Below are 21,331 nucleotides of genomic sequence, written 5' to 3' on the forward strand. Positions count from 1 at the left end.
TATATATGTTTTATTTGATGTGTTTGTCCTCTTGAGGGCAGAAATATTAAAACGCAATTGATGGTGGACAAGCTAATTACATAACTACATGTATATTTGTCAGGGTATATACCCCATATGTGTTTATGTGTATGTGCGGCTGCTTGTACTAGCCCAGACTTAAACTGGTTTTATAGTGCTAGCCCACTGAGATACCATGCCGCAGTGAAGCATGAATGCCCTACTCGAACACATTATACTGACTCCGAGCCGACCAGTCCTTTTTGTACCCATTAATGCCGAGCGCCAGGCAGGGACCAACAAGAACCATATTTTATCGTCCTTTTGGTTTGACGCGGTCGGGGATCGAACCCGCGACCTTACGCTCTCCGTGCAGACGCTCTAACCACCACACCACGGAGGCGGTCCATGGTCTTGTAATGGTGCTTGGTGATGAGTAGGAACGCCTGGCTACGACCGATGTCGAGTCGCCTGTTTGTAGCCGCCCGATTTCGTCTGCAGTCGTGGCATGTTTCCAACTTTCACTTGCTGTATAACTGTGATGACAGATAAAGGAAAACCCATCGTTCCCATAGCCCAAATATATACACTTCTCATCAAAAGTTTAGGATCACAAGTGTAAATATAGCCACTTACTTCAGACAACTGTTATAAACTAAATTTTGCAAACTATCCCTTAATGGTACTGTTCACACATGAACTAATGTATTGTGAAACAAATTCGGAACGTTCAAAGATTATTGTTGTCATGAGTTCAGTAAATGATGAAATCAGTGAAAATTGGCAAATTCTTAACAACACTTTACACCATAACGCAGCCGTTCACATGCACGATATTTGCACATGCTTTTCAGCAATTTGATGCATGATCCTCGTGCAATTCAGCTGCAGTTGGTTTCCCCAGGTTAGTGGAGAAGTCAATCTTCGATGTAACATATATATATATACATATAACTATAACATATAAAGAGTGCTTTAAGTGAGTCTTAACTTTTGAAGAGAAGTATATGTTGCCTGTTCATTCCATACTCGAACGTGACTACTGTTTTGCCTTTCCCCCCGACTGTTATGGTCTTTTCACCCACACAAATCATACTTGACGCACACAGTAGTCATATCTGGTATTAGTTTTGTATTAATGTCAGCAAAACGTCAACTATTTCCAAATTTTCTACCATTGCGTTTTTATAATTGCAGAGTATATCTGTTGAAAGAAATCGGTCGAAGTAGAGAACTGTGGGCTACAGCTGACACAATTAGTTAGTGTGAAATCTCGTAGGTGGTATTAGTCATCTGTCAGCTGCCTTGTGCCACGTTGAAACCACATTTTGCAACTAACATCTGTTATTTAAAACATGGTGTACAAGCGTTTCGGCCCGGACAGTCCGTTGGACGATGACTTTGACTTTCTGATACGTCTGCTCTGGTCAGCTCAGAGATCCCATGTTATATAGGCCTCCATTGACTCGGAGGAAAGGTAGTGACTAGAATAGACTAGAATCCCCCTACTGAATGACTTTCAAAGTTCATCATCTAAGTTTACTGAGAAAACGAGGTGATTCAACTGATACGATTTTAATCAATATCATGACCACTTTGTACTCATTTATGAAAATGTGGGATGTTTGTTTTTACTTTAAAGGGGGGATAACTCCTATTTTGAAATGATTCAATACACGAATGAACTTATCACCTCTGCTGCGAATCCCGGCTCAATGCACGGTGCACAGGTAGGTTTCATGTGAAAGTGTGTTAAACTGTTTCCAGATGCCTTCATTTGAAATTGGTGAAATAGCAATGTTTCTTCAGATGCTTGATTCGCATTTTAGAAGATGCTATTTGATGAACATAGAGATGTTTCTGGGTTACATCTTCTTTTTATTCTTGATTACAACGTTTCAGGGCTTATTCTAGCCCCATCATCAGGTAAAACTGAACAGTTTACCTAATGATGGCGCTAGAACAAGCCCTGAAACGTTGTACTCAAGAATAAAAAGAAGATGTAACCCAGAAAATTCTCTATGTTCATCAATGTTTCTTCAGTTTGTAACCGAACGAAAAATGAATTGAAAATCGATTTTCAATCTACCGGTACAAATGCCATAGAAATACCAGTCTACTGAGTGTCAGTATCAGTGAAAGGTGCAACTTTGCAGTCCGAACTTGACCACACTGAAGGGATCGAGCTGCAAAATCAACTTGTAAATCATTGAAAATCACTCCAGGAGATGGATTGGTCTAATTCATGTCCTAATATCTAATTTATAACCATTTACCCACAATTTTTAAATTTCTGGCTAAAAGACTTCACACATGACGGCAAGAATTGTTTTTCTCACGGAAATTAGTTTTTACTGTAAAACATACTTAGAGAATTAATCGCTTTTCAGCTATTTACCTTCATTTGTATTAATTACTTCAAACGTAACGCCCACTGGCCATATTGGTTTAGAAGATCTGCATTTATGTTGAAACGTTGTAAATAAATGTTGCACTCAATTTACCAGTATGGGAATGATCTGTGGACACACAGGTTAGGGACTGGCGCCAGTGTACATTGTATAGGTTGCCAACAAACCATTTCATACAGGTATTATCCATCACATGAGCCTTTATCGGGTACTACCTAGTTGTCCGTCACTAGTTGGTCAAGTCTTGGTGATCAATGATGGTTCATACTGAGTGAAAAGGAAGAACAGTGCTGTTAAAAAGATCACCAGCACCTCGATAGGGACCATGGCGACATACGGTGCTGTTGCTACGTGCATAGACCCTAGCTGGATTTAGTCAAATTTCATAGTAGCAAAATGCGGTCGACGAATGAGCATTGTGATCTTAGATATTAATTAGTTTATTAGACGTTGGATCATACCAAAACAAAGACGCAAGTTCTTCGGTGTGACGAGCGAAAGCGAACCAGGCTACACCACCGCCCCCACTCACTAGAGAAGTAGGCCTACCATAAATTCGTTAATGGATGTTGTCACCAAAGGCAAAATAATAGACGATTACATTTCAAATAATGACATGCATTTATAATGATGGCGCAAACACTTATTTACATCCGGGCACAGGAACCTATTCAGCTCTTGATTTGTCTATTACTGACTCCAACTTACTGAGTGAATTCGAATGGTCAGTCTATGATGACCTCTGTGGAAGTGACCATTTCCCAACACTACTAAAACCCGTGAATCCATCTGATGTTCCTCCATCATCAAGATGGAATTTTAAAAAGGCTAACTGGTCTATATATGCAACTCTCTGTGCTGACTAACTGAAACCTGAACTTTTTAATGTTATTCCCGATGCCATAAATTGTTTTTCAGATGACCTATCATAGCTGACGAATCTATCCCTAAATCCACTGTAATTCATCATGTCATACTGATCCCTCAAACTATAGACCAATTTCACTAATAAGCTGCGTTTGCAAGACCATGGAACGCATGATAAATAATCGACTTGTTTGGTACTTGGAAACCAATAACCTAATAACAGATATACAATGGCATTCCTCGTTGTCTAATGGCTCAAAAACTTACCTATATTCTCAATTTAAATTTAGTTTTGGTGTTTGGTCTCCATTGCATAACTATCAAGAAATTTCGTATTGCCTTAGCGAGGTTCAGGTGTAGTTCACACCAACTGAATATAGAAACTGGTAGATATATAAAGAAACCAAAAAACTCAAGATTGTGTGAGAAATGTGTTCCTGTAACTATGTAGAAAATGAGTACCACTTTTTACTGATTTGTTCTGCCTATGATGATCTTCGTTAACGTTTTATCCCTGTCGATGTGTAAATTTAATCGACTGATGAGTAATGCTACTCCTCTGGTTTTAAGAAATCTTGCCTTGTTTATCTTCCATGCTTGAAGGCTGCCAATGTATAACGTTGTACCATGGGCCGATGACCTTAACAACAGAACTACTAGATCCATTATTTAGTGCGTTTGGAATCTTTTGTAAAAAATGCCATAATTAATAAACAACAAAAAGTGTCCATATTTTCGATCTAGAAAAGCATACGACACTACATGGAATCCTGGTATTTTGGATTGGATTACGAGGTCGTTTGTCTCTTTTATATCCAACTTTTAAATGACAGGCAATTTCAAGTCCGAGTGGGTTCAACCTTGTTTGATCATTACAATCAGGATCAGGGTGTCCCACAAGGCAGTATTTTGTCTGTCACACTTTTTAGTATCAAGATCAACAGTTTATCAAAGGTTTTAAATGATTCATGGATGGATCACTTTTTGTGGATGATTTTAATATTTCTTGTCGTGGTAAAAATATGCATGCTATTGGACGGCAACTGCAATTGTGTTTAAACAAAATAAATAAACGGTGTCTTGATAATGGCTTTAACTTTTCAAAGTCAAAAACAAATTGTATACATTTCTGTAGAAAATATAAGCCGCATAAGGACAAAGAACTGTTTTTAAATGGCTCTCCCATCAAAGTTGTTAAGGCCAGGTTCAAGTTCTTGGGTTTTAACTTTTTCCAATTTCCTTGACTCCCATTTTGAAAGTTTTCTAATTCCAAGCTATATCTCTATCATCAATCCTTGAAAAATTAAATGCCTGAAGACACTCGACTTATTTCAGAAACAAAACAATAACAAAACTATACTCTAACGAGTCTAATCCTGCATTTAACTGTGGTGTTTTCAGTCCTCTTTATGAGGATTTGTACAATAAAAAGTCTTCTCTTGTTCCGCCACTTGGTTAAAGAATTATACCATTTATGTCTGCTGCTGGCATTGAGCTGGAAGATATAGCTCCCTCCCGGCCGTCTTCTTTATTCTCCTCCTTGGCAATTAGTGATCATGAGGCCACAGGTTGACCTAGCACTGACAAAGTGTAAGAAATCAGAAACTAATGAATTACAATATAAACAAGAATATAATCTACTAAAAAGTAAATATAATACATACAACATAAAATCTTTTCTGACTCTCTTTCTTGCCTTCAGGCCACACAAGATATACAAATGAGTACCTATTGGAAGGTGAGGATCCTTCGTTTTGCATCCCTTGTGATGAAAGAATCACTGTCAAGCATGTCCTGCTTGACTGTGTTGAATATTCCATCAAAAGGGATATCTATTTCAAATCACGAACTATGAAGGATCTTTTTAATAATGTCACATCTCATTTAATTATTGCAATTTTAAAAGAATTAGATTATTAAATGATTTGTAAATAGATAAATGGTATTTTAAACATGGCAGTATAAATTAGCAACTGCGATTGTTAGTGGCTGTATACTCGAAGGGGGTTAAAGTATCGTAAAATTATTGTCCTCCTGAGAGGTTACGTAAGTCCCAAAATTTTCAAAGTTAAATTTTTGCTTACCTGATTTTTAAACGTAGTATATATTTGTTCCTTTAAAATTCGGCTAAACTTTTCCTACAATCGCCAGCGGCTGAAGGGATGGTGTAAATCCAACTAGGGTCCATGCAGGAAGCAAAGGCACTGTAAGTCCCCATGGACCCTAGTATGGTGATCTACCTTCAGCTGTTGTTGATCAATAGCCTGTATTTATATTGTATCGTCCTCTATAGTTAAAGTATTTTTGACTTAATTACTAGTTTTAAGTATATATCTGTGATAGTCTATTTGGTTGTACTGTCCTTCGTCGGCAAGTTTTTATAATTTATATGTATTTATGGTGAATTCACAACTTGTTTATGGTCACGGTATGGTTGAAATATTGCCGATGTGACTTAAAATCTTAACGCACTCACTCACTCTTTGGTTGATCGCTGGCTGGTTTTAGAGTTGAGGATTGTGATGGTTAGAGGGCTGAACTTCTGTCTGGGATCCAGAAGTAAACTGCGTGACTCGGGAAGTAGGTGGAGTAAGTAAAGTAACTGATGTAACAGGTTTTTCTGACTTGACCCAAGTCAAATCAGTCTGACATGCAGTAGAGGACATTGCAGCTGAATATGTGATATTCTGAGGAGTTGAAGACTGATTATTGAATAGGTTTTTTCGCATCAAGGTATAGAATATTCTTTTCACATTTTACCTTTATAATTTGTGATTCCCTTCGATACATAGGGCTGGACCTGGATGAAGCAGAGTGTGGGCTATTACAGTTAGCGCATTTGAAATCAAACTGCAGAATTACGGTATGAGCAGGTCCCATGACCGAAATGCTGACACTTGTAACACCGGAGTGGATTGGGGACATACACATCCACCCCGATGTTAAAGCAACCTGCCTTAAGCGACTGGGGAATGGATGAGATCTGGCAAAAGTTAAGCGATAATAGTTTGTTTTTATTAGTGTGCTCTCTATTTTTATCGTAAACCGCTTCACCGCCTTAACGGCCTGATCTTCAAGCTCTGCAGCTATGTCCTCCTCTGACAAGTCAGAGAGACTTTGAGCCCTGTCTCGTAAAATGCCACGGCAAGAATTGAGACTCCTGTGCACGGACACAGAAACCTGCACATTGGCAAATGTTTTGACAGACAAAAGATTTAGAGATTGCTGTTTCCGTGCGCACTCTACAAGAAATGAACCATTACGGAGCCGGGTGACATTTTTAACCTCACCACATATCCCTAGGTTAGCTTTGGATATGGCAAATGTGTTCAGTTTTATTGGTAGGAAATCGGAAGCATCATTTACTAGGAAACGAGACCATGCATCAACGTTTGGCAAATTGGTTTCAGTAGAGTGATCGTATCGAGATGGACCAGCTTGTTGAGATGCCATCATGAGAGGAAAAGTATTTAACACCCCACGCGGGGGTTGAAGAGCTCTTAGCGTTACCCAGCACCCACCACGAGGAGGTGGCTCTTCACGGGTGCCTTGGAATGTCGAGACGAATTCCCGAAAAATAGCACTTATAACGTTTAGGTTTTGCCTGTTTGTATCCATATTTCGCCAATTGTCACGAACCCAAATGTCCGTGTGTGGAGGGGTTCACAAAGTCCGCACGACGACAGAAAACAATTTATGACCTTCTTCTTGTCAAATATCTCAGGAAATGTACACCGGTGAGTTTTCAGGAATTGGATTTACACCCATATGCTACATAATATGGCTGGATAGTCATCAACACTCGAGGTGCTGTTGCCAGTTTCCAGTAGGTAATCACAACAACGAAGCTTGTTTCAAAATATATCACTTTCAACTCAACTGGCTTATACACTATAGAAAAAGGTCAACCTACGAGGAGGACTCTTTAGTATGACGTCACAGCCACAGATGGCCGAACACTAAAAATAACAATATGCGTGCGCGTGGGGCTAAAGTAGTTATAGTTTTGATGGTTATTTATAATTTTACGATTTTTCATAAACGGATGGTGCAGATGTGGTATGTATTTATGTTTGAATGGCAAACATGTAATAGAAATGCATAATGTTTAACCTTTTAAAAGCTACTTTAACATCGGAGTGAGGTGTATAAACCCAATCCACCCCGGTGCTCCAAATTTTGGCCATGCTTGGTTCTCAGAACTGTAATCGCTCAACGTTGTGGTGATAACCATGAGAAACCTGATTGCCAAGAAATTTGTCAACTTTGATGGTCAATATATCGACGTCGCAAAATTAAAAGGTTGTATCTGCAGATCTGCAAATTTTTAAACTTCTGAGATAATCAAGAAAAACTGTTTTAAACACGTACTTCTTAAAAAGGTGATTTGAAGTTTTTCATATCAGCAAAGCCGTACGGAAGGAGTATCTTAATACTATGTACCTTATTGTATATCCATTTTAAGACGAATTATTCACTTTTTAATGTTTAATTACTTTCTTCTTCTGACATTTGTCTTGAAGTTCGCCCAAAGAATGGTCGTAAGTGACACATGCTGCCTTTTGATACTTTGTAGAAATCTACGCTAAGGCTGTAAATGGCACTTACGTCCTTTCAGGTGACCATGATAATCTACCCTATACGCACAGATACGTCCAGATTGGCATTCCTGTTTGCACGCCATATTGGGGAATCTCTGTGCAGGACTTTTAATGAAGTAATTGCAAATAAATCTCTTCTCTGGTAGGTTTTAAATATTGTAAAGCTTATTTGGTGAACGGATGGCATGTTTGCTGATGTTTTGCAAACCTATGATGAAAAACAAATTCCAGGTTAGTATTTGCAGGGATCTTTACTCAACTGAGCAATATCAATCTATAACATCAGTTACTTAAAAAAGAGCAATCACAACTGAACATAATTGCGTGATTACGAGAAGACTTCCCAACCTCAATATCCATGAGCAAAAACATATCCTAAATGCATTTTTCTTCTGGAATATACCTAGCCATATGCAAACTGATACTCAGTTAAGGAAACTGAATAAACTAGCCATGGACATGGTTATGGTTTCACCCACACCAATTAAATCAAGTTACACGATTTTCTGTTCAAATAACGGTAAACTCTTTCAAACCTTAAACGAATGATTAAAGAACAGCACTTCAACAACATACATCCTGAGAAACAGAACTTATTTCAACAACGTATTTCAAATATCTGAATCAGAGCTCTCTTCTTCGTCTGGCTCGGGAAGTCTGTCTTTGCTGTGGTCACCATGTGCCAGTGATGTGTAGAAATGCCTGCAATTATCTGGAATAAGGCCTTTGGAACACAAGTTTGACAAATCTCTGTACTTGGCATCGCTAATAGGTATGGCTTCAGAATACAAAGGTCTAACTTCAACACCTTTGAGAGATTTGGCACGTTGTCCAGTTGCATGTCTGATATTGGTTCTGTTGATTGAGAAAGAGCGGTATTCATCTCCAAAATCATATTTGAAGAAAACGTTCTCAGGTTCATCCTTTCTGTACTGAAATGAGTGAATCCTTGTCCACTCAACTTTGGTTCCATCAGTGTCTCTGTTTCTGTTTTTTTCACCAGAGTATCAACAATAGATTTGAAGTTGTAGACACTACTACAGTCAACCTCAATCACTTTGTAATGAGGAGGTTTTTGCTTTGCATTTCGAACAGCAGCCATCCATTCCATTGGGGTGTACACCCTGCATATTTTGTGTACCTCTCTATTGTTGCATGTACAGAGTCCCCTTCCATTTGTGAATGCCCTCTTTCAAAGTAATTATGTGTTATCATCTTGATTGGAAGATTTGCAACTGAAAGCAAACTCATTGTCGAAAACTGAATGTTTCTTTGTTGGCCAGTGCAACTGTCTGAGTAGTAGATAAGTTCGTCCACAGGTCCCAAAGGTTTTGTTGTATTCAGACAAGAAGCAATCTCGCAACTTCCTCTTTTGGCTTTAGTTTCATCCCACATGTAGCAGTTAACATTGTGCGTCGCCATGTCATAGACAGATAAGTTATAAGTTGCAAGTTTCCTACTGTAATCAAACTCGCAAACTGTAGATTTAGGAGTGATGAGAACGTTCTGCAAATCAAAATTTACTACTTTTATTGCACTGTTGGATTTTGCCCTTGTCTTATCAGCTTCCTTTAAGGTTCGTGCTTGCATTTTACGACGAGTGTGATCCTCCATTTTGGGTTTGTTGATCAATTTGTCTTCTTGACACATGTTTTGGTATGAGAAACAAAACGAGCAATTATCCTTTTTGGGTACATGGAAACCTAGGTTGAATTCAGTTCTGAATATTGAGCTGTATATGTGCTGCTTGACGGGAAGGTGATTGTTTATTTTGCATTCTTCTCTATACAGTCTGTACATTTTTTTAAATTGAGAGATCCTTTGAAAGATATTGCCTTTGCGAAGTTAGCCTGCAATAGTGAGAGTCTACTTTAGGAAAAGACATTATGTGATGCCGAACTCGACTGCGTTCTACCTGTGGAATTTTGGTCTTCGGACTCATCTTCCCTCTTTGGTCAACAGAGTGAATAGTTTTCCTTTGCATAATTGTGTAATACACGGTCTTTTCACCTATGCCTAAAGTTGATAGGAAAAATGCTTTGCACACTTGCAGCATGTTTGTGTCAGATGGGAGATGGTACTCATACGTCTGGCTACGTCTTGAAGCAGACCCTTTTTTCGTACGTCTGTTTTTCTCAGTTGCCTTTACATGACGTTTCAAAAAGTCACGTTGTCTTTCATAAGATAATTTCCAATAGGATGAGAAAACATGATGTCTGTCATCATCTTTGAATGTTCTGCAGAAATATTTGCATTTACATGGACATTGTTTGCATTCTCTCATTGGGACTCTTTTTCCTCGTGTATTTGTGTACTCCTCTCCATTGTTTCTTTTTCTTTTCCGTTCATTTGATTTCCATTTTTCAGGGTTGCGAGTACGACTTCTTGACATCCGTGGCTGCTGCTTATCACTATCTTCATCGCCTATTTGTGGTCCCCAATCATCTCCATCATTTGTATCAAAGTTTTTTTCTGTGTTTTCGGAAGTTACTGGTGACAAAACTTGATTTGTATTGGTTTTGGATGTCTTTTGGCGTTTACGCTTCAGTAATTCTTTCATATTTGTGTCACTGTCATCCGTAGAATCAGATAAAGAATCTGGTAGTCTGTACTCTTCACCAGATGATTCATACTCGTCCTGTGAACATGAGTCACTGATATCCTGGAGTGATTTCACTTTACAAATGCCGGTAGTGTCCCCTTCTGTTGTGTTATCAAACGATGATAGCAAAGTGGGTTTGCTGGAAAGAGTTGCTTGATTACAAGTACTAGATTCAAGAAGATCGGAATTGAAACTTATGTCTTCAGGTGTTGATGTACTGCTGCATAAATCCATGGAAGTTACAGGATACCCATCATTGTTGAATGTAAATAGAGCATTGGACAACAGATGACTCAGGGGTATGTCATCATCTGAGTCAAACTGGATGTCAGCATTATTTGAGGTTACCTTCATCAGTGTACAATGACTGATAGAAGCGTTATCTCCATCATCAGATGACCGAAGATTGACATCATTTGAGGAAACTTCTATGACATATGAAACTGGGATCTGGTTGATGTCAACTGTACACGGATTGGTTTTCATCAAGTCACTCTTTGATGTAGATGTCTGACTATGGCTTGAGAGACTGGAGTAATTGTGAATTTGCAGATTGTCCAATGGTAGAGAATGCTGATCCACTTCTCTACTCTGCTCAGTAAAGCTTGGTACGTTATCAGCCTTGGAATGAAGCACTGGAAACTGACTCAGATCAGGACGCTCTGCATGCTCATGTGTACTAGCTTGGATACAATATTCACGGAATGTCGTATCCTTAGAGGTAAGAATCTCCTCAGCTCTACAGGCATCCATCTGCTGCTCATCACAGGTAAGAATCCTCTCAGCTCTACAGTCATCCACCTGCTGCTCCTCACAGGTTAGAAGCTTCTCTGCTCTACAGGCATCCACCTGCTCATCACAGGTAAGAATCTTCTCTGTTCTACTGTCGTCCATCTGCTGCTCCTCACAGGTTAGAATCTTCTCTGCTCTACAGTCATCCTCCTGCTGCTCCTCACAGGTTAGACTCTTCTCTGCTCTACAGTCATCCACCTGCTGCTCCTCACAGGTTAGAATCTTCTCTGCTCTACAGTCATCCACCTGCTGCTCCTCACAGGTTAGAAACTTCTCTGCTCTACAGTCCTCCACCTGCTGCTCCTCACAGGTTAGAATCTTCTCCGTTCTACTGTCATCCATCTGCTGCTCATCACAGGTAAGAATCTTCTCTGTTCTACTGCCATCCATCTGCTGCTCCTCACAGGTAAGAATCTTCTCTGCTCCGCTCTCATCCATCTGATGGTCCTTACTGGTAAGAATCGTCTGTGTTCCACTGTCTTCCAACTGCTGCTCATCACAGGCAAGAAACTTCTCTGCTCCATTGTGTTCCTGTACTCTACGGGCAAGAGCCTGAGAAATACTGTTTTCAATTTCCTCAAAACTTGAGACAAGCGTTTCAATAAAACTATCATCTGACAACTCATCTTCATTTATATAACTAGCGGCAACAGTGTCATTCAGTAGTGGAAGATTGGCTGGGTAAGTTTCACTAATGTTGACATCAACTTTTTCATTCATGCAGATACTAGCTTCGTCACAAGTGCCAACTGACATTTCAGTATCACCGTTATTGGTATCAGTAATATTCAATGAAATATCATCTTCACCCATGACACTAGTTTCAACCTTCTCACGTGACTGTTTTCCCTTTCGTCGCCGACCCATTGTTTTGATCTGTTAACTAGCACCTATTCTGGATTAGCACTCAATACGTCCAAAACAATAAGGATGACGAACGTTTTGACTGCACAAACGTAACTGTAATTACATTCAACAGCTTGTATGCCTACTTTAAATCTTTCAGATCTGTTGAATACAAAAAGCAAGAGTCACTTGTTATCCATGTGTTTCCAAAGTTATCACACAGTTCCTACAACGTCCGTTTGGGAAACTATTTAAATTCGTCCCAAAGACCAGATCCCTAGAATATCGTGACTCTTCATTTGCATTGTCCTGCAACAAAGAAGATGAAATTATTAGTGTAAATGTATTGATGAAATAACTGTTATATGACTACCAAATCAGGTGACAAAGTGTCGCAAGTGTCAGTTACGACCCTGAAATGATATATGAGAATCAGCATAGGGCTTACACTTACGACCTTATTATTTATCACAACTTTCCTCACAAAATGTACAATAATATCAAAATATATTCCACATGTTTGTGTAAATGTGCAATAGCAACCATACACACAGCATTATATTTCAGTTATTTAAGTCCCTGCATTGCATGTTAACTGTATACATACCTAATTTCTGTCACAGTTCACACATTATGTGCTTCCTGGGCTCGATGGTCACGTGATGATGTAGTTTCGGCGGTATGATATTGCAAATGCATCAAAACAAAACATGGATACTTTGGTCAATGAAATGTAATATTAGACCCATCCTGTTCATACTGTACTTTCATAGAACTTCAAATTTGACATAATTTCACCATGTACAATGACAATATATCTTCTTTGTCGGATGTGCCACTTACGACTCCTCGTTCTTCCGCTAGATCGTAAACTTAACAGCAGAAGGTCGTAACTGAGTTCTGGGTGTCACTTACGCCTTTTTAATACTTCGTTCAACAGTGCATGATTACATACGACCTTTGTTAAATTCAATATATTTTTAAAATGACTTGAGATAAATGCACAATTTTTTTTTAGAATATGCACAACTCCAATACAAATAGAAAGAGAACAAAAGGTTTTTGGCTGTAAGTGTCGAATCACGACTATTTAATTCTCGCGACGTCGATATGGCATCCTTTGAACTATGTCCTGTTTGGCAAACCGAATTAAAACTTCTTACACTAGTGTGAGAAACAAATCACCCTTGAAAACTCCTAAACTCTCAATCAGCAACTAAATGAAAACCTTAAAGTTGGGCTGCTGTTTCAAGCCTCAATCAGACTTCATGTGTGTCAAGCAAGATTGAGCTGATATGAGTCAAATATCTTTGACCTGTGTCAACTGCACCTGTCATTGAGCTTTATCTGACTGAGCGTAGTGAGTCAGACACATCCCCAACCAATCCCATCTCTGAGCAATCATCCTCAACAGCTGTTGCCAAATAAAAGAAAGAAAGAAAGATGTTAATCAGAAAACAATCAACCAGGAATATCGGTCAATCTGAGGTGCCTGTCCAGAACTCGTATAGTGCTCTGGGCAAACAAGTACCTCCGTCATCACAGAATTCTGTGAGGAGTTCTTCATCATTACGTTCGCGTCAGAGATTACCCAGAGATCAAGATTCATTACCTAATATAGCTTAATGGAATTGCAGAGTACATAGCATCAAGCATGGTGTTGTATCTCTATAGAAACATAAAGAAAAGGGATGCAGTTATTGGAAGTTTAATACGTCACTATTAAGACGTGAGGAATATATAGTACTAGTTACCGACGTATTAAATGATACTAAGCATGAATAAGCAGACCCTAATAACGGTGAAGTGAATAAGACTAATGATGAAGACATACTTTTAATTGTCAATAACACGTTTTTCTTAGAAACCTTCTTAATGAAAGTTGAAGGCAAATCCATTTCTTATTCCTTCTGTTGTGTTATCAAACGATGATAGCAAAGTGGGTTTGCTGGAAAGAGTTGCTTGATTACAAGTACTAGATTCAAGAAGATCGGAATTGAAACTTATGTCTTCAGGTGTTGATGTACTGCTGCATAAATCCATGAAAGTTACAGGATACCCATCATTGTTGGATGTAAATAGAGCATTGGACAACAGATGACTCAGGGGTATGTCATCATCTGAGTCAAACTGGATGTCAGCATTATTTGAGGTTACCTTCATCAGTGTACAATGACTGATAGAAGCGTTATCTCCATCATCAGATGACCGAAGATTGACATCATTTGAGGAAACTTCTATGACATATGAAACTGGGATCTGGTTGATGTCAACTGTACACGGATTGGTTTTCATCAAGTCACTCTTTGATGTAGATGTCTGACTATGGCTTGAGAGACTGGAGTAATTGTGAATTTGCAGATTGTCCAATGGTAGAGAATGCTGATCCACTTCTCTACTCTGCTCAGTAAAGCTTGGTACGTTATCAGCCTTGGAATGAAGCACTGGAAACTGACTCAGATCAGGACGCTCTGCATGCTCATGTGTACTAGCTTGGATACAATATTCACGGAATGTCGTATCCTTAGAGGTAAGAATCTCCTCAGCTCTACAGGCATCCATCTGCTGCTCATCACAGGTAAGAATCCTCTCAGCTCTACAGTCATCCACCTGCTGCTCCTCACAGGTTAGAAGCTTCTCTGCTCTACAGGCATCCACCTGTTCATCACAGGTAAGAATCTTCTCTGTTCTACTGTCATCCATCTGCTGCTCCTCACAGGTTAGAATCTTCTCTGCTCTACAGTCATCCTCCTGCTGCTCCTCACAGGTTAGAATCTTCTCTGCTCTACAGTCATCCACCTGCTGCTCCTCACAGGTTAGAATCTTCTCTGCTCTACAGTCATCCACTTGCTGCTCCTCACAGGTTAGAATCGTCTCTGCTCTACAGTCCTCCACCTGCTGCTCCTCACAGGTTAGAATCTTCTCCGTTCTACTGTCATCCATCTGCTGCTCATCACAGGTAAGAATCTTCTCTGTTCTACTGCCATCCATCTGCTGCTCCTCACAGGTAAGAATCTTCTCTGCTCCGGCTCTCATCCATCTGATGGTCCTTACTGGTAAGAATCGTCTGTGTTCCACTGTCTTCCAACTGCTGCTCATCACAGGCAAGAAACTTCTCTGCTCCATTGTGTTCCTGTACTCTACGGGCAAGAGCCTGAGAAATACTGTTTTCAATTTCCTCAAAACTTGAGACAAGCGTTTCAATAAAACTATCATCTGACAACTCATCTTCATTTATATAACTAGCGGCAACAGTGTCATTCAGTAGTGGAAGATTGGCTGGGTAAGTTTCACTAATGTTGACGTCAACTTTTTTCATTCATGCAGATACTAGCTTCGTCACAAGTGCCAACTGACATTTCAGTATCACCGTTATTGGTATCAGTAATATTCAATGAAATATCATCTTCACCCATGACACTAGTTTCAACCTTCTCACGTGACTGTTTTCCCTTTCGTCGCCGACCCATTGTTTTGATCTGTTAACTAGCACCTATTCTGGATTAGCACTCAATACGTCCAAAACAATAAGGATGACGAACGTTTTGACTGCACAAACGTAACTGTAATTACATTCAACAGCTTGTATGCCTACTTTAAATCTTTTCAGATCTGTTGAATACAAAAGCAAGAGTCACTTGTTATCCATGTGTTTCCAAAGTTATCACACAGTTCCTACAACGTCCGTTTGGGAAACTATTTAAATTCGTCCCAAAGACCAGCGTCCTAGAATATCGTACTCTTCATTTGCATTGTCCTGCAACAAAGAAGATGAAATTATTAGTGTAAATGTATTGATGAAATAACTGTTATATGACTACCAAATCAGGGTGGCAAAGTGTCGCAAGTGTCAGTTACGACCCTGAAATGATATATGAGAATCAGCATAGGGCTTACACTTACGACCTTATTATTTATCACAACTTTCCTCACAAAATGTACAATAATATCAAAATATATTCCACATGTTTGTGTAAATGTGCAATAGCAACCATACACACAGCATTATATTTCAGTTATTTAAGTCCCTGCATTGCATGTTAACTGTATACATACCTAATTTCTGTCACAGTTCACACATTATGCGTGCTTCCTGGGCTCGATGGTCACATTGATGATGTAGTTTCGGCGGTATGATATTGCAAATGCATCAAAACAAAACATGGATACTTTGGTCAATGAAATGTAATATTAGACCCATCCTGTTCATACTGTACTTTCATAGAACTTCAAATTTGACATAATTTCACCATGTACAATGACAATATATCTACTTTGTCGGATGTGCCACTTACGACTCCTCGTTCTTCCGCTAGATCGTAAACTTAACAGCAGAAGGTCGTAACTGAGTTCTGGGTGTCACTTACTCCTTTTTAATACTTCGTTCAACAGTGCATGATTACATACGACCTTTGTTAAATTCAATATATTTTTAAAATGACTTGAGATAAATGCACAATTTTTTTTGAGAATATGCACAACTCCAATACAAATAGAAAGAGAACAAAAAGGGTTTTTGGCTGTAAGTGTCAGATACGACTATTTAATTCTGCGACGTCGATATGGCATCCTTTTGAACTATGTCCTGTTTGGCAAACCGAATTAAAACTTCTTACACTATAGTGTGAGAAACAAATCACCCTTGAAAACTCCTAAACTCTCAATCAGCAACTAAATGAAAACCTTAGTTGGGCTGCTGTTTCAAGCCTCAATCAGACTTCATATTGTGTCAAAGCAAGATTGAGCTGATATGAGTCAAATATCTTTGACCTGTGTCAACTGCACCTGTCATTGAGCTTTATCTGACTGAGCGTAGTGAGTCAGACACATCCCCAACCAATCCCATCTCTGAGCAATCATCCTCAACAGCTGTTGCCAAATAAAAGAAAGAAAGAAAGATGTTAATCAGAAAACAATCAACCAGGAATATCGGTCAATCTGAGGTGCCTGTCCAGAACTCGTATAGTGCTCTGGGCAAACAAGTACCTCCGTCATCACAGAATTCTGTGAGGAGTTCTTCATCATTACGTTCGCGTCAGAGATTACCCAGAGATCAAGATTCATTACCTAATATAGCTTAATGGAATTGCAGAGTACAGAGTATCTCTATAGAAACATAAAGAAAAGGGATGCAGTTATTGGAAGTTTAATACGTCACTATTAAGACGTGAGGAATATATAGTACTAGTTACCGACGTATTAAATGATACTAAGCATGAATAAGCAGACCCTAAATAACGGTGAAGTGAATAAGACTAATGATGAAGACATACTTTTAATTGTCAATAACACGTTTTTCTTAGAAACCTTCTTAATGAAAGTTGAAGGCAAATCCATTTCTTATTCCTTCTGTTGTGTTATCAAACGATGATAGCAAAGTGGGTTTGCTGGAAAGAGTTGCTTGATTACAAGTACTAGATTCAAGAAGATCGGAATTGAAACTTATGTCTTCAGGTGTTGATGTACTGCTGCATAAATCCATGGAAGTTACAGGATACCCATCATTGTTGAATGTAAATAGAGCATTGGACAACAGATGACTCAGGGGTATGTCATCATCTGAGTCAAACTGGATGTCAGCATTATTTGAGGTTACCTTCATCAGTGTACAATGACTGATAGAAGCGTTATCTCCATCATCAGATGACCGAAGATTGACATCATTTGAGGAAACTTCTATGACATATGAAACTGGGATCTGGTTGATGTCAACTGTACACGGATTGGTTTTCATCAAGTCACTCTTTGATGTAGATGTCTGACTATGGCTTGAGAGACTGGAGTAATTGTGAATTTGCAGATTGTCCAATGGTAGAGAATGCTGATCCACTTCTCTACTCTGCTCAGTAAGGCTTGGTACGTTATCAGCCTTGGAATGAAGCACTGGAAACTGACTCAGATCAGGACGCTCTGCATGCTCATGTGTACTAGCTTGGATACAATATTCACGGAATGTCGTATCCTTAGAGGTAGAATCTCCTCAGCTCTACAGGCATCCATCTGCTGCTCATCACAGGTAAGAATCCTCTCAGCTCTACAGTCATCCACCTGCTGCTCCTCACAGGTTAGAAGCTTCTCTGCTCTACAGGCATCCACCTGCTCATCACAGGTAGAATCTTCTCTGTTCTACTGTCATCCATCTGCTGCTCCTCACAGGTTAGAATCTTCTCTGCTCTACAGTCATCCTCCTGCTGCTCCTCACAGGTTAGAATCTTCTCTGCTCTACAGTCATCCACCTGCTGCTCCTCACAGGTTAGAATCTTCTCTGCTCTACAGTCATCCACTTGCTGCTCCTCACAGGTTAGAATCGTCTCTGCTCTACAGTCCTCCACCTGCTGCTCCTCACAGGTTAGAATCTTCTCCGTTCTACTGTCATCCATCTGCTGCTCATCACAGGTAAGAATCTTCTCTGTTCTACTGCCATCCATCTGCTGCTCCTCACAGGTAAGAATCTTCTCTGCTCCGCTCTCATCCATCTGATGGTCCTTACTGGTAAGAATCGTCTGTGTTCCACTGTCTTCCAACTGCTGCTCATCACAGGCAAGAAACTTCTCTGCTCCATTGTGTTCCTGTACTCTACGGGCAAGAGCCTGAGAAATACTGTTTTCAATTTCCTCAAAACTTGAGACAAGCGTTTCAATAAAACTATCATCTGACAACTCATCTTCATTTATATAACTAGCGGCAACAGTGTCATTCAGTAGTGGAAGATTGGCTGGGTAAGTTTCACTAATGTTGACGTCAACTTTTTCATTCATGCAGATACTAGCTTCGTCACAAGTGCCAACTGACATTTCAGTATCACCGTTATTGGTATCAGTAATATTCAATGAAATATCATCTTCACCCATGACACTAGTTTCAACCTTCTCACGTGACTGTTTTCCCTTTCGTCGCCGACCCATTGTTTTGATCTGTTAACTAGCACCTATTCTGGATTAGCACTCAATACGTCCAAAACAATAAGGATGACGAACGTTTTGACTGCACAAACGTAACTGTAATTACATTCAACAGCTTGTATGCCTACTTTAAATCTTTCAGATCTGTTGAATACAAAAAGCAAGAGTCACTTGTTATCCATGTGTTTCCAAAGTTATCACACAGTTCCTACAACGTCCGTTTGGGAAACTATTTAAATTCGTCCCAAAGACCAGCGTCCTAGAATATCGTACTCTTCATTTGCATTGTCCTGCAACAAAGAAGATGAAATTATTAGTGTAAATGTATTGATGAAATAACTGTTATATGACTACCAAATCAGGTGGCAAAGTGTCGCAAGTGTCAGTTACGACCCTGAAATGATATATGAGAATCAGCATAGGGCTTACACTTACGACCTTATTATTTATCACAACTTTCCTCACAAAATGTACAATAATATCAAAATATATTCCACATGTTTGTGTAAATGTGCAATAGCAACCATACACACAGCATTATATTTCAGTTATTTAAGTCCCTGCATTGCATGTTAACTGTATACATACCTAATTTCTGTCACAGTTCACACATTGCGTGCTTCCTGGGCTCGATGGTCACGTGATGATGTAGTTTCGGCGGTATGATATTGCAAATGCATCAAAAACAAAACATGGATACTTTGGTCAATGAAATGTAATATTAGACCCATCCTGTTCATACTGTACTTTCATAGAACTTCAAATTTGACATAATTTCACCATGTACAATGACAATATATCTACTTTGTCGGATGTGCCACTTACGACTCCTCGTTCTTCCGCTAGATCGTAAACTTAACAGCAGAAGGTCGTAACTGAGTTCTGGGTGTCACTTACGCCTTTTTAATACTTCGTTCAACAGTGCATGATTACATACGACCTTTGTTAAATTCAATATATTTTTAAAATGACTTGAGATAAATGCACAATTTTTTTGAGAATATGCACAACTCCAATACAAATAGAAAGAGAACAAAAAAGGTTTTTGGCTGTAAGTGTCAGATACGACTATTTAATTCTGCGACGTCGATATGGCATCCTTTGAACTATGTCCTGTTTGGCAAACCGAATTAAAACTTCTTACACTATAGTGTGAGAAACAAATCACCCTTGAAAACTCCTAAACTCTCAATCAGCAACTAAATGAAAACCTTAAAGTTGGGCTGCTGTTTCAAGCCTCAATCAGACTTCATGTGTGTCAAGCAAGATTGAGCTGATATGAGTCAAATATCTTTGACCTGTGTCAACTGCACCTGTCATTGAGCTTTATCTGACTGAGCGTAGTGAGTCAGACACATCCCCAACCAATCCCATCTCTGAGCAATCATCCTCAACAGCTGTTGCCAAATAAAAGAAAGAAAGAAAGATGTTAATCAGAAAACAATCAACCAGGAATATCGGTCAATCTGAGGTGCCTGTCCAGAACTCGTATAGTGCTCTGGGCAAACAAGTACCTCCGTCATCACAGAATTCTGTGAGGAGTTCTTCATCATTACGTTCGCGTCAGAGATTACCCAGAGATCAAGATTCATTACCTAATATAGCTTAATGGAATTGCAGAGTACAGAGTATCTCTATAGAAACATAAAGAAAAGGGATGCAGTTATTGGAAGTTTAATACGTCACTATTAAGACGTGAGGAATATATAGTACTAGTTACCGACGTATTAAATGATACTAAGCATGAATAAGCAGACCCTAAATAACGGTGAAGTGAATAAGACTAATGATGAAGACATACTTTTAATTGTCAATAACACGTTTTTCTTAGAAACCTTCTTAATGAAAGTTGAAGGCAAATCCATTTCTTATTCCTCATATAAAGAAAAGTAAGAACGAAAAATGTTGGAACCAAACATATGTATTTTGGAAGATGAATTAAGAAAATATTTCGATGTTGATGAAACTCTTCTTGCAAATCTTTCTAAAAATACAATAGAACTTGAAAAAATGAAAGTAGAAGACATGAAAGGAATGCAAATTCGAAACAGAATACAATGGTATGAAGAAGGACAGAAACCAAAAAAAATGTTTTTGCCAATAAGAGAATACAAACTACACAAATCAACTCTGTCATTATAGATAATGGTCAAGAAATAACGGATAGAAAAATAATAATCTATGAACAAAAAGGATTTTACGATGTGTATGAAATTGAAAATTATATTTCTTCGAAAAATATCAACGTGGATTCATTTAATAGAAAATGGTATGTAATATCACCAACATTGTCAGTGTTATGACTTTAAC

This window comes from Haliotis rubra, unplaced genomic scaffold (assembly GCF_003918875.1).
Source record: "Haliotis rubra isolate DU_JTF1 unplaced genomic scaffold, ASM391887v1 Scf973, whole genome shotgun sequence".
NCBI classification, from domain to species: Eukaryota; Metazoa; Mollusca; class Gastropoda; order Lepetellida; family Haliotidae; genus Haliotis; species Haliotis rubra.